At 40.9% G+C, this 16,607-nt stretch overlaps 1 protein-coding gene across 5 annotated transcripts in view; it reads left to right on the top strand.

Annotated features, from left to right (window-relative positions):
* SPATA5 (spermatogenesis associated 5) overlaps nt 1-16,607 on the top strand; it is a 290,334-nt gene that overhangs the window by 113,558 nt on the left and 160,169 nt on the right. The window contains exon 15 of one of the 5 annotated variants that reach the window (XR_004645908.1): nt 16,455-16,544. The exons of the other annotated variants lie outside the window; for them this stretch is intronic. The gene's annotated coding sequence lies outside the window, so the exon portion shown is untranslated. The remainder of the gene's footprint in view (nt 1-16,454; nt 16,545-16,607) is intronic. 5 annotated transcript variants of the gene reach the window in all.

Genomic DNA, 16,607 nt, shown 5'->3' on the forward strand with positions numbered 1-16,607 from the left:
TCGAAATGGTTTAAAAAAAAAAAAAAACCCTTTGTGCCCTTTTTTGCTTCTTTATGTTGCATGAAGACCTGAAAGCAAAAATATTTTTCCTCCTTTCAAGTATCAGAAGCATGTGTCTGACTGACCTGGTGTTGCGGGAGGACATCTAGACTATCCCAGATTATATATGTTGTGGGTCTTACTCTCACTCTTAATTAAAGGGAGTTCAGGAGTTGAATTTTAACATAGACATTCTCCAAGATAGTCATTAGCCATTGTAGTTAAATAGCTATTGACAAATCATAATAGTGGAGTTATATATGGTCTTTCACTTTCTTGCACTGTCATGGCACGATTTCACAGATTGCTGTCACTATATCAGAATTTCTAATGAACAGGAAAAGCAGAAACCACTCCCTACCTTCATACATACTTGGACATTTTCAAATAGCAATACTAGCAAAATGCAAATAATGAACACTGAATTATGTACAACTGCTCAATTGCTAGACTGAGATCTAATTCTCGGTGTTTTAGAATATAATTCTTCGTGTCTTAATGCTACTTATTAACCTTTACCTCAGCTTTAATATTATCTGTTTCACTTTATCTCATCTGTTTCACTTTAGCGTAAGAGAGAAAGAAAAGGGGAAAAAAAAAAAAAGACTGCACATGTGCAGGGAAAACCTTATGCCTGTGGAGCAGATTACCTCCGGGATATGCAGTTGAAATGTTTGAAACGCCTTATGAGTTTGGCAGCTTTCCGTTTGCTTTCCCTTTTCCTTCCTTTCTTAGTCCTCCAGTAATAGCTCCCTTGTTCCTGAAGAACAAAACCAGCACTTAGTGGTCATTCAGAAAGATTCATTAAAAACAGGAATGGAGTAATTGTAAACAGGCCCACCCCTCCAACCCCCTTCCATTCTAGCCTAGGGCATAGCAGTCTTATGTTGTCTGGCTCCAGACAATTTTTTGGGGGAAACGAACAATAGTCTTTGGAAGTTAAAAATCCCTCTTTAACAGTTCCTAGAAAACTAAGAAAGTAAACTGAATTTTAATACAGTATTAATATATGTTAAAAAGGACACTCTTCTGCTGATATACTCTTCTCCCTTTTATAGTAAATTCTTTGCAAGTGCAGGATCTATAACAGTTGAAGGTCAAATTGTGACTAGAGTTGCCAGGTGTTCGGTTTTCGATCGGAATGCTTGGTCAAAAAGGAACCCTGGCTACTTCAGTCAGCACTGCTGACCAGGCCACTAAAAGTCCAGTCGACGGCACAGCGGGGCTAAGGCAGGCTCCCTGCTGCTCCCGGAAGCAGCCAGCATGTCCGGCTCCTAGGCACAAGGGTGGCCCTGGGGACTCCTCACACTGCCCTCAAACTGAGTGCTGGCTCTACAGCTCCCATTGGTCAGGAACTGTCAATGGGGGCTGCGGGGGCGGCACAGGCAGTGTGCAGTGCTGCCTGGCTGCCCCTTCACCTAGGAGATGGACATGCTGGCCACTTCCGGGGGCTGCCTGAGGTAAGTGCTGCCTAGCCGGAGCCCGCATCCCTCAACCCCTCCTGTACTCCAACCTCCCGCCCCAGCCTTGAGCCCACTCTTGCACTCAAACTCCTTCCTGCAGCCTGCACCTACTCCTGTACTCCAAACCCCTCGTCTCCAGCCTCTAACCCCCTCCTGCACCCCAAGCCCCTAATCCCCGGCTCCATCCCAGAGCCCACACCCCCAGCTGAAGCCCTCATCCCCTCCTGCACCCTAACCCTCTGTCCCAGCCATGAGTTCCTTTCTGAGTCCTGCACCCTGAATCCCTCATTTCTGGTCCCACCCCAGAGCCCACACCTCCAGCTAGAGCTGCCCCAGCCTGGCGAAAGTGAGTGAGGGTGGGGGAGAGTGAGCGACAGAAGGAGGAGGGATGGAGTGAGCGGGGATGGGACCTTGGAGAAGGGGCTGGACAGGAAGGGCAGGGGACGGGGCAAGGGTGTTCAGTTTTGTGCGATTAGAAAGCAGTTGGCAACCCTAATTGTGACTATTTTCCTATGGACATGGATAATGGCTATTTAATGAAGTGGTGATTCATTTACTAACCGTTATCATTACTAGTAGGTAACCAATAAGTATTTCAGGCTGATTAACCTGTGTGCAGACCAAGAATTAATGGCAGTGATATACTTTGTGGGAAGTAGCAGCAGTTTGCTGGCTAAATGACATTTGCTGAGATTATTATAGCAGATCCTTTATTACATAATTATGGAAAGGGTCTTTTGGTCAAAAAAAATTTTTTTGTTTGTTTTTTAAACATCATTGACTCTGTAGCTGAGGAGAGCTTGCAAAGAATTTCTGGTTTATCTATGGTACTGATGTTCTGTAATTAGTGGGCTAAATTCAGCACTGGTGAAACACCACTGATTTAAATGAAGTTGCCTTTGTGTGCCAGGACTGAACATGGCATTCTCTATTTTATTTTATTTGCTTCGTTGTGCAGTTACTGTCTTTTCATTGACCACCATGTCTGCTATCACATATATGTCTTTGTCACTAACAAAAACTAAAAGTGAGCGTGTGCCCCCATCTGCCAAAGCCCAGAAGTAGATTTAAAATTTTTCAGTATACTTTAGATACATGAATATACAAGGGGATAAACAGATGCAGAAGTATTTTAGTTGATGGAACAGATTTAGTGGAAAACTTTTTCTTGTATGGGTGGTCATCACTGACTGAGTTGCAGCCAATCATTAGCACTTATTTCTTGCTTTCAGTAAATCCATTTAAGGATTTTTGCCGAAGAGAACATGTTAGTAATGCCTTTCATATACATAACAATATTAATAGCATCTATACTGGTATAAAAAAGCACTTCACAACTACAGAATTGTCTGTTTCAAGAGCAATGTTAACATGCAGGCAGAGATTTTCACTGCTAAGATACAAAGCTCAGGTGCAAACGCCACTAGGAACCAATAGCAGTTTTGTGTTTGTTTATGGGGAAAACCAGCATTATTAAAAGCAAACTAAATCCATCCAGTGTATTCACTTCAGTAAATTATTGGTAGGAAATAAAACTGTTAACATACTGATAACATGAGGAAATCTTTCTTTTGCTTCGTTTCTATTCATCCTGTATTTTAGTAAAATCTCAGGGTTACTGCTTTCGTTTTCAAAAGCTAAGAACGATTGAAGGGGAAGGCATGTGGCAGGACAGTATGTATGTGTTGTCTTTATATAACAAATCCAAAGAGACAGTTTTTCTGTGTAGAGTGCTGGATTGATAGAATGTGGCATGGCTTCTTTCAACTGCAGCATAACCTCATGGTAGAAGACAATATAAGTGGTCTTCTAAGTGATAACTATATCATGGGAAGTCGTGCGTATTTATTGACTCAGAGCTTCACACCTGTTCTGTCATAACTACTTCCTCTCAGAATGTGGGGAAAAGAATGAAGTGCTCTTTCTTGCAAGATTGCCAGAGGCGTTACGTCTGTGAATCGGAAAAACTCTTAAGTTAAACATCTACATTAAAATTACAAGCTGATTTCTTTATAGCTTACTCTGTGTGTACTTACATATTTTTAAAATGGCTTAGTAAATGGAATTTCTGTATTGTAGTAAGTTATTTTAATATTGTTTCAAGTGCCATAGTTTTTACAAATTTTACTGTAAATGAAAAAAGGACATTCTGTAAATATGATTTTGTATATTATTTTTTAACCTTTGATTACTTAAGTAGACTTTGAGTATGGAAATTTAGGGCCTAATTCAACAAACAGATCTGGCTTCTGACAGTAACTGGAATATGTATATGAATATGTATGTGGTTATATATTCATTATGAAACTGGGGTCAGGTAGGATGGGAGTGGTAATAGTTTAGCTTACTTTACAATCTCAATTTTTTTTACATAAAACGTAGCTTGATGTTTCGGCTAAGCCTGAAATTATGAACAATGGCAGTGTTGCCAACTCTTAAATTTTTCTTGAAGCGCCCCATCCTTAAGTCCCGTGACTAAGAACCTCAGATTTTTTTAAAAGTAAGTTTCTGGGCCTCCTGCCTGTAGCAGAAAGCTTAAAATTTGATTGAGTGCATCCTAATGGCTCAACTCATGATTTTTGAACACTTAGCAATCCTGATATTTATATCATTAGGCTTCAGAGTCAGTGCCCCCATTGAAATGAATGAGGGTCAGGTCACACTTTTCTTAAAGTAATTGTTTTTATCTGCAGATCCAAGAAGAGAAGTATGTTTCCATAGTGCTAGAGGGAGGCAAGCAGCAGTAATGCTGTGCAGAGGAAATTAGTATTCCTAGGATGTGTTATGAGGCAAAGGTCTATGGGGGGTTGAGGGCATAGCAGAAGCACATGCATTGGATCTGTAAACAGTGGTGAAGTGCTGGGCCAAAAGCATCGTGTGTGAGGTAATGCAGTAGGATGTGACAGCTTTTCCTCATATCCAGAAATATCATTGACAACCCTCAAACATCAAAGCCAGCTGGGCTGGAGACTCTGTCCTTTAACTCCATGATTAAGGATATGTGTACAGAGCAGTTTGGAGGTGCTTCTTGTTGTGGGTAGATAAACACATGCTAGCTCTGCTGGAGCTAGCGCACTAAAAATAGCGATGTGGCTCTGGCATCATGGGCAGTGGTACTGGCTAGGCACCCAAGTACAGTCCTGCTTGAATTGCCAGCTAGGCTATTTTTAGTGCACTAACAGGGAGCAAAAGCAAGTTTGGAGGTTCAAGGTCTAACCAATGGCTACATGCACTTGGCAGACGAGATTCAAGGACAGGAAGAAGGGGAATGGAAGAGCTTGATAAACTAACAATTTACTTTAAAGCACCTAATATTTAACCAAAATACATTGTTTCAATGTAATTCAAAAATGCGGCTGAGGGAAGTGGGACGATAACAGAACAGACATTTCCATTTTATGAGTTCCAGTCTATACCTACAATAAAATGCTTAAAGAGCAAGCGAGTGGTACTTTTCCTTTGTGTTCCAATATTAGCTTGCCTTACAGCTAGATGGAGAATTGGAACAAGTTCTCTGTTCTGCTAGCAAAGCTTCTATGTAAATACCTTTGCTTCCTGATCCCCATGAGCCCCAGCAGCTCTGTTAATGTCTGCAAATAACTTCAGCAGAGAAACCTCTGAAATCATATTGAGGTGAAAGGATTAATTAGATATTATAACTCCTCTTGGTTTTTTGGTGGGTTTTTTTTTGGGGTGGGAGGTTGGCTCCCCATGTTCTCCCCAGTTAGACAGATTTCTAGGTAGAATTGTATTATAATCTGATGTAAATGTGGTCGATCAAAAAATGCTAGGTTTTTTTTTAGATTACTGGATGCACAGTGGGTGTCCACACTGTTGTTTTTTTAGCTCGATTCCTGCTAGCGCAAGTCTGTCTACTGAGGCTGGGTGGCTTGCATAAAATGCAGTTCCTAGTAATTTAAATTTGGGACTAAAAAGAGAAGAGGCCCTGGTTGCTAGCAACATCCAAACTGCACTTGGACATAGTGCCAAGGAGGGGCTGGAGAAAACAGGGCCGGTTCCAGGAACCAGCGCAGGAAGCAGATGCTTGGGGCGGCCAATGGAAAGGGACGGCACGTCCGGGTCTTCGGCGATTCGGCGGTGGGTCCCTCAGTCCCTCTCGGATGGAAGGACCGGCCACTGAATTGCCGCCGAAGAATGAAACGGTGCGGTAGAGCTGCTGCCAAAGTGCCGCCAATCGCAGCTTTCTCCCTCCCCTTCCCCCCCTCCCCCCGCCACTGCTTGGGGTGGCAAAAAAGCTGGAGCCGGCCCTGGCAGAGAGCCAGCTGTGCCTTTCTGATTCAGGGATGCCTGGCCCTGGTGAAAGTTAGGGCTGCACAGGGGCAATAAAGTGGCTTTAGTGGATCAGGTAATCTGGCCCAGAATGTCTAAAATAGAAACCACTACACTCTGAAAAAATTCCCTTGTAAATTTATGGGTGTTTAAGCAGAAGCCTGAAAATTCATACATTCTGCCATAATTTCTGAAAATGCCATTAAAAGAAGCAAGTATCTCATATATAAAACAAAAATATTGGTACACATTACTGCTAACCCATTGACATACTTGAATAATTTGAAGCAAGCAACTTCCCCATGGCCTCTTTAAATAACAAAGCCTGTGAGACGTGATTGAAGTACTGCAGATTAATTCAGAATGTTGTATATTTTGTATTTGTGTTTGGGCACAATCTTATTAGTTTTGACTTCCACAGTTGACAGTATTCACAATAGCTTCCATGATGGACAAACACACAGGTGATCCTGTCCACTAGAAGAGTAATTTCCAATCAGGTCTTCCACTGAGGAAAAAAAATACTAATTCTTTTTTTAAAAACACAGGCCATGTAAATTATATCAACTTGTAATTACTTTTGAAGTGGTAAATGCTGTAGTGTTACTGAAGCTCCCATCCTTGCCTTTGTTCTGTCATTACCTAAAATGAGATTGTTGTTTTATAAACAACAGTTCAGCATTGGGTGCCAGATGAAAGCAAGGCCAGGAGATTAGATTACATTATCAAGGGAGAGACAAAGGAAGATGCATTGAGAACAGGTCTGCTCTAAACCACCAGGTAATTGTCAAGCTTCATAATTATAAAGGGGCAGCCTCTCATTTCTTATGTCTGTTTTATATGTTAGACATGATTAAAAGCAGATAATTTATTTGAGAAGGAAGTTAAGTACTTTGTTTTTTCCAGATTGTTGTTGAAACAAAAACGCCACGAATATGTAGCAAGGGCACTGGTAGCACATATGTTTCCTTTGGAAATTGTTCCACAATCCTGAGAGGCTTGAACTCCAAATCCCTTGGTAGTGCTGATATAAAAATCATTTTGAAAGTAAAGCACAGGGCGTGCTATAGGGAATATTGCTTTTACCCACGGTCCTCATCAGCTTACTCCTGGGGGAATTCTGCACAAAAAAATTCTGTACACACTATTTTAAAATTCTGCATATTTTATTTGTCAAAATAATGCAATATCATCACTCTGTTTTCAATTATTTTGGTCATTTATTTAAACTACAATACAATGGATGAAGAAGGGGAATGGGGAGCATTGGAGGAAATCCCCAAGCCCCCTTTCCTAATAGTAATGTAACTAGGTTTGACCCCTTATTTCTAGTTATTAGTCAATAAATATATGCAGCCATATTCTTGGGGTTACATCATAGGTAAGGGTACGTTTTAGTCACGGGTATTTTTAGTAAAAATCATGGATGGTCATGGGTGGTAAACAAAAATTCATGGCCCGTGACCTGTCCATGACTTTTTTACTATATACCTCTGACTAAAACTTGAAAGGGCGTACCACGGGTACTTGGGGGGCACCACGGGTGCTACGGGGGACAGGGTTAGCGGGGCTTGTGTAGGTTCCATACCCAGCTCCAGGGAAGTGGTGATCCCCAGCTCCTAGCTCCACCTGCTGCCTCTGCTCTGCTCCACTCCCCCCCCAAGCAGCAGTTTTGCAGCTCCCATTGGCTGGGAACCGCGGCCAATGGGAGCTGCAGGGGCGGTGCTTGTCGGCGGAGGCAGCACATGGAGCTAGGAGCTGAGAGAGGGGAGTTCCTATATCCCTTCTGGGGAGCCCCACACCAGGTAAGCATTGCCCCCACACTCTAATCCCCAGCCCTGAGCCCTCCCACACCCAAACTCCTGCTGCTGGGGAACGGGGGGGACCTGAGACTTCCCCAGAAGTAGCTGGTGCTACTGGCCCAGGGTGCCTGAGCTGCTCAGGCTGCTCCCCGGCAGTTCATGGAGCACATTTTGATGTTTTCAGTCCAAAAATTTACATTAGTTTTAATCATCAAAGCACCATAAGCATTTATAAGGCCATACTGTCCTTTAAACCACCCTGGCAACATAAAGGAGCATTAAAACTTTTACCCCTGCTTTATACTCCTGGGGGAATTCACAAAGACAATGGGAACAATTCACTAAGAAGGCAAGCTGCTATATTCTGCTGGGCCTATGGGGACAGACCCCGCCCCACACCTACTTCCTCAGAAACACCCCGAAGCCCTGCCTCTCCATGCCGAGCATGCTGCAATAGTGAGCGAGAGGGACAGTGTGTCTCTGTGTCTCACATGCACAACTGCCTGGCAGTGATTTACATCTCAACCAGCTGCTCCGGGTCCCGGACCAACCTACCTGTGCTGCTGGGGAGGGGTGCATGACCGCTCTTGCAGCTTTCCTTTGCTTCTCCATCACAAGTCATTTTTCTGCAGGGAAGCAAATCTGCAGGGGACATGAATTCTGCACACACGCAGTGATGCACAATTCCCCCAGGAGTATCAGCTTTTCAAAATAAGAGGCCAGGGAGAGAGAGTGGGTCTGGCTAACATTCAGTGATGTCATTAGTGACACACTGATGTGCAGCTTTATATTTAAGCAGACAAAGATCACTCCTGAGAATGTGACCCTTTAGTGCCACAGTGAATCCCCTGACCATCCCAGGCCTCTTTGGGGTAGTCCTCCTTCCAGTGTCAACATAGGGCATTCATTATAGGTGGAGGAGAGTAAAGGGTGTCCCAAGGAATATGGTTTAAAATGGTATGTATCCTATCACCTCTTTGGTGTTTAATGCTGAGTAGTTGGAAGACAGGAGGCCAAGTGAAGGCATGCCTCTGCACCTCCATTGTCATAATCCGGTAGGGTGAAGTGATTCATCTTGGCATTCACTTTAGGTTTTTGCAACTAGTTTTACATTACAGTTATCTATACTACTAAGAACAATATTGCTTTGCTTGTATTGTGCTTTCCACGTGAGCATTTCAAAGTGCTTTATTAATAGAAATTAAATCCTATGATCTCCCAGTAAGGTAGGTAGGTATAATACACATTTTTAAAACATATTTAAGAGGCTCCAGGAATAGAACCTAGGGATCTTGACTCCTAGTGCCTTGCTTCAATTACATTTTCTCTCTGTTAATCCGATTGCAATACCAACTTTTTCTATTTGCTTCAAAACAGCACGTTCTTCTTCATGTGCTGATCCCTATGTGTATTCCACTGTGGGTACTCATGTGCTCCATGCGCCCAGAGCCAGAGAATTTTGAAAGCCATGTCCATTGGTCTGCACATGTGCCCTGGCTCACCTCATGCCTCCAACCAAGGAGATAAAGGGTAGGGAGGACTGACTGTCTCCATTTCCTTTTCACTGCTGCATGGTCCAGAAGTTTTTATCTGATAGTTTTAGTGTTTTGTAGTTAGTTTCCCCAACCTCGGGAATACTGCCCCCTCCATACCTCGTTTGGGTACTGAGCTATGTCCAGGACTCTGGACTTCAAAATATGTGCTTCCTCGCACCCTTCTCCTATTTGGGTACTACTTGTCAATCACCCACAGTGGACTACACAGGGACCAGCACTCAAACAAGTAGTGTTATTTACCTTGTAGTAATGGGAGGTTCTTTGAGATGTGTGGTCCCCATCTGTATTTCACTACCAGTCCTCCTTTTCCTCTGCTTTGGATCTTCTCTGATACTCGATGGAGTAGAAACTGGAGTGGTGGTTGGTTCGTCCCACCCTTTATCTCCTCAGTTGGAGGCATAAGGTGAGCCAGGGCACATGTGTGGACCCATGGACACTGCTTACAAAATTCTCTGGGCACATGGAGCGCATGCATACCCATGGTGGAATACAGATGGGGACCACACATCTCAAAGAACCTCCCATTACTATGAGGTAAGTAACATTCTTTTTTTCCCACTTAAGGAACTCATAACAGCGTCATACATTGATGACGAGCACAAAAGCAGAAAGCTAATTTGAGCATTTTTTCCTTTCATATGTTGTGCATTTAGTCCACCCTAATATAAAACTTTTTAGTTTTAATGTAAGCACATTTCATGTCATATCATTATAAATGGCTTCTCTTCATCCCTGTGGCATGGCAGGGTCTCAGAAGTTAACAAAAATGTTGACATCTCTGTTCTCAAATGCAAACTTCCTAAGTGCTTGCTTCCCATTTTACATCCTCTACATTGTAAAGGATTGAACTCCATCTCTTGTTCTTTTTGGTAAAGCCTGAGGAAAATAAAGAGAAAACAGGATAGTCAATTGCTCATTTATAACTCAGTCGGTAGCACTAGCAGGCCAGAAGTTTGTGGCTGTTTGTGGCAGTTGAACTTAGGCGCCTTTCCGAGTATTGACTCTGATTTGAAGAGCTGGGAAATTTTGGGAAGGTGAGAAATCTGGATGAGATGTTTGTTAAACCAAAAACCTGTCTGTCTGTACTTGATCCAGGTGGAAGTTAAAGCTCCCATGGCAAGAGAGGGGAGAAGCCCAGCATTCTCGCCAGCTTCCCCTCTTTCAGTAAAATAGACTCAATAAATCAAACAAGGCTGCGTGCAAGCTACTGCTGAGTGCTTAACAGCTGCTATCTTTACCTACACAGTACCAGGGGTAGTAGATGGTGACATTAGTATATAATGCCTTGCCATTCTTTGGATCTGACAGGTATTTTATAAAACTAAGTGTAACCAATGGGTTCCAGACCATTTTTCAGATGGATTAGGCCTGGTTTTGGCTAGCTATTATATTAAACCAGCAAAGCTATGAGACTGTAGGTCTACCTGTTGAAGGTATCTATTCATCACAGACAGGGAAGCATATCCTTACTTGATACATAGAACAGTCTGTATTTGGTCGGTTTTCCTAACCGTTATTTACATTGTGGAAATTACAGCTTGATTATAATCTGTGTGTAAAAATTAAACATTAAAAGAAAGCCAATATGGTAGACAGCAACTGCAAATATTGCAGTTATTCCCCCTAACGTCTTTTACTGTCATTGTGTTTCATGTTCTGAGCTATGGTCATCCAGTCCTGTTGATCTCAGCCACACCCTTCATAACACCTGACTAACTGTACAATGCTACACATAGGAAAGAAATCCTTTCTGATATCTGACTGATCACTTTACACCCTGTAGCATTAGATTTTATTACCCTTATCCTTAGTAGGTGTATCAAGCCGTTAATATTTAAGGCAAGGGTGGTTCCTTCCAGGTTTGATATCTCTGCTTGGATATGCAGTGGGACAAAATTAATCTCTAGTGCAGTGGTTCCCAAACTGGGATTCGCAAAATGTTACAGGGGGTTCTCGGGGAAAAAATTCTCTAATGGCAGTCAGAGCCGTCCCTAGGGATCCTGGCCCAGCAGCCCAGAGCCCCTGGACTTCCAAGAGCTAAGCAGATCAAAGCAAACATAGCTATCACACTGAGGAGATTTAAACTTCAAGACTCCTTATAAGAAATGGAAAGGGAGGTGGATATTTTTTGTTATTTTTAAAATTAAATAGGCAGCTAGTATTGTTTTTAAAATTATGAACAATTTTAAGCTTTGTTGTAATGTGCATTGTTTGCCTGGACTGCTCAAGACCTGAATGCTTGTGTAGGAGGAACTCTTTGAGTTAGCTTCTTAAATGCCTTCATGCTGTTTCAAATCTGATACTCCTTGATGAAACATAGAAGCCTTGTCTTATAACAGGCTTATTCAAAGTGATACAAGCTATGAAAGTGAGACCTTGGAAGAGTGTTGCCGTTTTCATAATGTAATAAAAATACTGTAATGATAACTAATAATTAATAATAAATAGTATGTAATAAGCATGCCATAAAAACAAATTTTATATTTCCAAGATCACTGCTTTTATAATTTATGCTCAGGTAAAGGAGAAAATCCCTGGAAATATTCATTTGTAGGAGGGGGTTCACGAGACTTGACATTTTAGTGAAAGGGGTTCACAGGTTGTTAAAGTTTGGGAACCACTGCTCTAGTGCAAGCATGCTGACATGTTCTTTGCTAGTTGTTAAGGATTACTGTGCATCCAGAACATGTTTGTCCAAGTACAAAAAATTGCCTAAAAATGAAAGTCCAGGACCCCATATGTAATGTAATTGTACCCTAGAGTTTAAGATTTAATTTTTAGAATACTAAAACTCTAGGTAACAGAGGGTCCTGTGGCACCTTTGAGACTAACAGAAGTATTAGGAGCATAATACCCACGAAAGCTTATGCTCCCAATACTTCTGTTAGTCTCAAAGGTGCCACAGGACCCTCTGTTGCTTTTTACAGATTCAGACTAACACGGCTACCCCTCTGATACAAACTCTAGGTGTTATATCTGTCTTCAGAATGAGAACTGAATGTAAACCAGTGCAATGATATCTTCCTGAATCAACAGACAGGCTCAAAAAATAGATATTAGAGGTTTAAACTGCTCATTGTCAATTGAGTGTTAACCCTGAAACCTAACAATGGAGAGTCAAATGTCAACATTAACTAATTCACTGCTGTCAGTTTTAGCAGAAATATTAGGCTAATGTCCCGTTTCTCTATGGTTGTTGGATATAGTAGCACATATTGGGATGGAAGGCAACAACAGGTAGTTGCAACAGAGTGTTACTGGGAAGGGTATTGAAGAATGTAAACCCTCTTCACTTCAGTTCTAAATCTCCGGTAGGGTGTGAACTACTCTGAACTCACAAATACTGATGTGTTCCCTACATAGTCACAACACGACCAGTATCCGCTACTTCAGACCCCTACTTAAAGCCTTGCATCAAACCAAATTCTATTTGAATTGGTTACCAAATTCCATTCTCAATGCGTGGGTGGCTTTTCTTGTTACTCCTTACCTAACCCACACCATGTACTGTTCTGTTTAGAGCAGCCCACACTAATTTCATAGAAGTTAGCACAGTCCCAGACTTCATAGAATTTTTTTTAAGTTGCACTTGTGTAACTGCAATATTACTACATTTTTCCAGTACAACTCATTCAGGGTGTGTTTTAGAGAGAAACACCACTTGACAAACCATTGTCTCTGGAAATCAAACACGCCCACAAGATATTTTTCCATCAGGAACTATTGAATTAGTTCTCCCCTGCATCCTGATCAGAGAGAGAGATTGTAAAAGTAGGACGCTTGCTGTGAATAGACTGGTTTTTTTGTCAATAGCTTTGTAACTGCCTGCCAGAGCTCACATATTTTATGCTGTAATTTGTTTATCATCCCTTCCTTCCTATGAAACAAAATCAAAGGGCTGACAAAGAAGCAAAGTACACATTTGGGTAGGATTTAACAGTTTTGAAGGCTGAATGGGTTCATACAGTTTGGGGTGGGAAGGTGGAAAGATTGGAACAGTTGTTAGGGTGCCAACTTCCGAAGTTGAAAAAGCAATAGGGCACTCATCTGTGCATTGGATACATTATCATAATTAAAAACAATGACAAAGCTAGGCTTCTGGAACATTTATAGTAAGGCCTCTACTTAATGTAGGAAAAAAGGAATCTGGCAATGTGAATTAGCTGTATCTTGTTGTTGTTATGTTAATACAATATCACATGTAATAAGTTGTTATAAGATTTTTGTTAGAACTATAGTTGCTGGTGGCATTGATACTTTGCATCTTGTAGTAATTGTGTCATTTTCCTGAGGACATTCAGGAATATATAGTTATTACACATAGTGGTTGTCATTGTCACATGAAAAAAAATTCTTGTCAATCTAGTTTTAAGTTCTTTAAGATGTAAGATGACAACACTGAGAACTTTAGTTCTGTGTATTGAGAAAAGGCTTCCTAACACTGCACTGCTTATGTTCCTCAACCTAGACGGGAAGCGATTACTTTCAGTAGCTGACCATATGGCTGAGGTTTTATCTACCTGGGAAAGTTTATTGGTAATAACCCCCTGTATGGACACTCATTCCAATATAAAAATAACTTTTTTTGGTTTTGCTTAAACTCCCTTCTGAGCAACATAAGCGAACCTGGAGAAGCTACACTTATATTAGATTAAGAATGTCCCTGTTGGGGGGTTATATTGGTATAGCTCTATTGGTTTACATGTATGCTTTTAGGTTATACAGAAAAAACTGTCCTGTGTAAGTCCTGCACCTCTTGTGAGGCAGTTCACAATTGTATCAGTTATAAGTAATAGTTTTAGTGATGGTGTGAATTCCTGCCCACTAGTAAGGGAACCAAGCACCATCACTTTTAACTGAACAGCCATCAGATGATAATGGCATTTGATTTCTACTGACCTTGGGCAAATTTAGATCAGTGACCCTAGAGGTTAAGGGCTCCATATCCTATTACCAATCTCTTGAGTTGTCCTGTCCCCAGAAGGACAAGTGTGGTCACATGTTTTTTTAAAATGTTGGACATTCAAAGGGGGGAAAAAGTATTTCAGTATGCCGTTTTCTTTTACAAAATAATTTGTTTTTTATATATAAATGACAGGAATTCTGTGTATTGTTACTGGAGTGGTAGAAACAACTCTGATCTTCATTTTCATACTCTAACAAAGATTTTATTAATGAAATATTTTAACCGGGGTCTGTTATTATTTATTAGTTATTTGTATTGCAGCAGCACCTAAGAGTCACAGAGATTGAAGTACACCTCTACCTCAATATAACACTGTCCTCGGGAGCCAAAAAATCTTACCGCATTATAGGTGAAACCGCATTATATCGTACTTGCTTTGATCCACCTGAGTGCGCAGGCCCCCTTCTGCCCCCCTCTTCCCCCCTCCCCCCCCCCCCGGAGCACTGCTTTACCGCATTATATCCGAATTCGTGTTCTATCGAGTTGCGTTATATCGAGGTAGAGGTGTAGTTGCCAGTATTGCCTGTCTTTCCCAGAAAGACTTGAAATATCTGTTTATATCCCCCTTACTGGCTAAGAAAGTCATAAAAACCTCTTCCACTTTCCCAGAGAAGAACACTACTGTATGTTAGCAAGATGTGCTTATGACTTGAATAAGCTCTAGTAGGTGACACGAGAGTGACTGGCACACTTACTGCTGTTGTAAGAGACCCTTCTAGAACACACAGTTTGCAGCATCCATAAAACAAGGCAAAGAGGTCCAGGAAATTGAAATATGTTTTCTGTTGCAATCCTGCAGTGATTATCAGTTAGTGATGAGCTGATATGAAATGATAATGCAAGAGTGGCTGTGGTAATTGTTGTGTTGTCTGTGTCTCAGGAAGAGGTGTGTCTGTTTCTTGCCTGCAGTAAAACTGATGACATGGTCTGATAGACAAGTGCTACGGAAAGACTGAGAGGAATTTATAGACACCTGAAGGCAATACAAGCCGATGATGAAAGGCGTTCTCAATGTTAGACACTAATTCATAGTGAAATGAAATCCTCACAAGGGCTTTGTGTCTGCAGTACAGCTTGCAAGGATGAAAGCCCATCTAAAACTTTCAAATGGTTGCAGGTTGTAATTCACATGCTTTTGGTGCCACAGTGAAGTTCATAGAAGAAAATAAGACTATTAATTAGACCTTAACTACAAACTTCTTATTGTAACTCTTTCGTAAACCTATTTTTCATTGCCTGTAGCACTCTGTATTACCTTCTACCCTCATGCTTACCTGGTGACTTGATTTTATCTTTTTGTTTTCTTAAATATAAATCATTTAATACATTTATAACACCGAAGAATACTTCTGAAGTAGCTTAAAACATATGTCTGGTACTAATTAGGTTAGAAATCTGTGAGTCTTAAGACTACTGTTTCTGCAGCAAAAGAAACATTTTGTTCTGTGAAATAATGCACTCTCCTCCAATGTTTGATTTGTTTATCTAGTTCATCAAAAACATTTGAAATTTGTCTACAGTAAAACTTACTTGAAAAGGACCAGCAAAAATTAAATGCTTGGCAGAGGTGGCAGTCTAAGAAATGTGGAGTAGAACCATGTTCAGTACATTTTGGAATACTGTCGGGAACTTTCTTAAGAAAAGCATTGTCTTGTACAGTGGTTTTTTTTTTTCTGTAGTTCACAAATCATTTAGTGGTGCTAAAGGTGTTAGAACTATTGTTATTAAAATTAGTTTTGATAATAAATCATTGATATTTATTGATGAAGAACTGCTTAAAAATCAGCTTCAGTTACCAGTCTCCGGTTAAATTATTATAAAATATAAATAGTAACTAGAAGAGGAGAATCAACTGGTAGTCACAGATTTATAACTGATATATTTCTCCTCTATAGATGATGTATCTTACACTTGACTCTGGATGGTTTCAGCAGTTCTTATAACTGCACTAAGGGCAGTGGAAGTTCTGGTTTGTCTTGTATTTTCCTCTCAAAAACTTCATATCAAATATGTTTAGTTTACAAGTGAAAAAAATGCTTTATCATTTTTTAAACTGTCAGCCCTGCAAATTTAGCTTGGGATCTGAAACTCTATCTGTGTGGCATCATGATAATGTGGATTCTGTAGACCAGATTTCTTCCTGGACAGCCCTACTGTCTTCAAAGTCTACCCCCAGCTACTCATTTGCAATCTCAAAGAGTGGGAGATGAATTTGAACATATACTGTTATGCTGGAATTTAGCCAATACTTTGTGTTGAATTTATATTTCAATAATTGTGTTAGTCTCTATCTTTTCTCATGCATTCAAATACTAAGGGTTATTTTCTTTCCAATAAGCTATGTCAGTAAATTGGACTTCTTGCTGAGAATGACAAGCATTATTTGAGAAACAAGAAGAATGGTCACATTTATGGTGGTGATATAACAGTAGGTATTTTACCAAAAATATTGGATTACAGTCACTGTAGCTTTGAAAGACAGGTCAGCTTA

This window comes from Trachemys scripta, chromosome 5 (genome assembly GCF_013100865.1).
Source record: "Trachemys scripta elegans isolate TJP31775 chromosome 5, CAS_Tse_1.0, whole genome shotgun sequence".
Taxonomy (NCBI): domain Eukaryota; kingdom Metazoa; phylum Chordata; order Testudines; family Emydidae; genus Trachemys; species Trachemys scripta.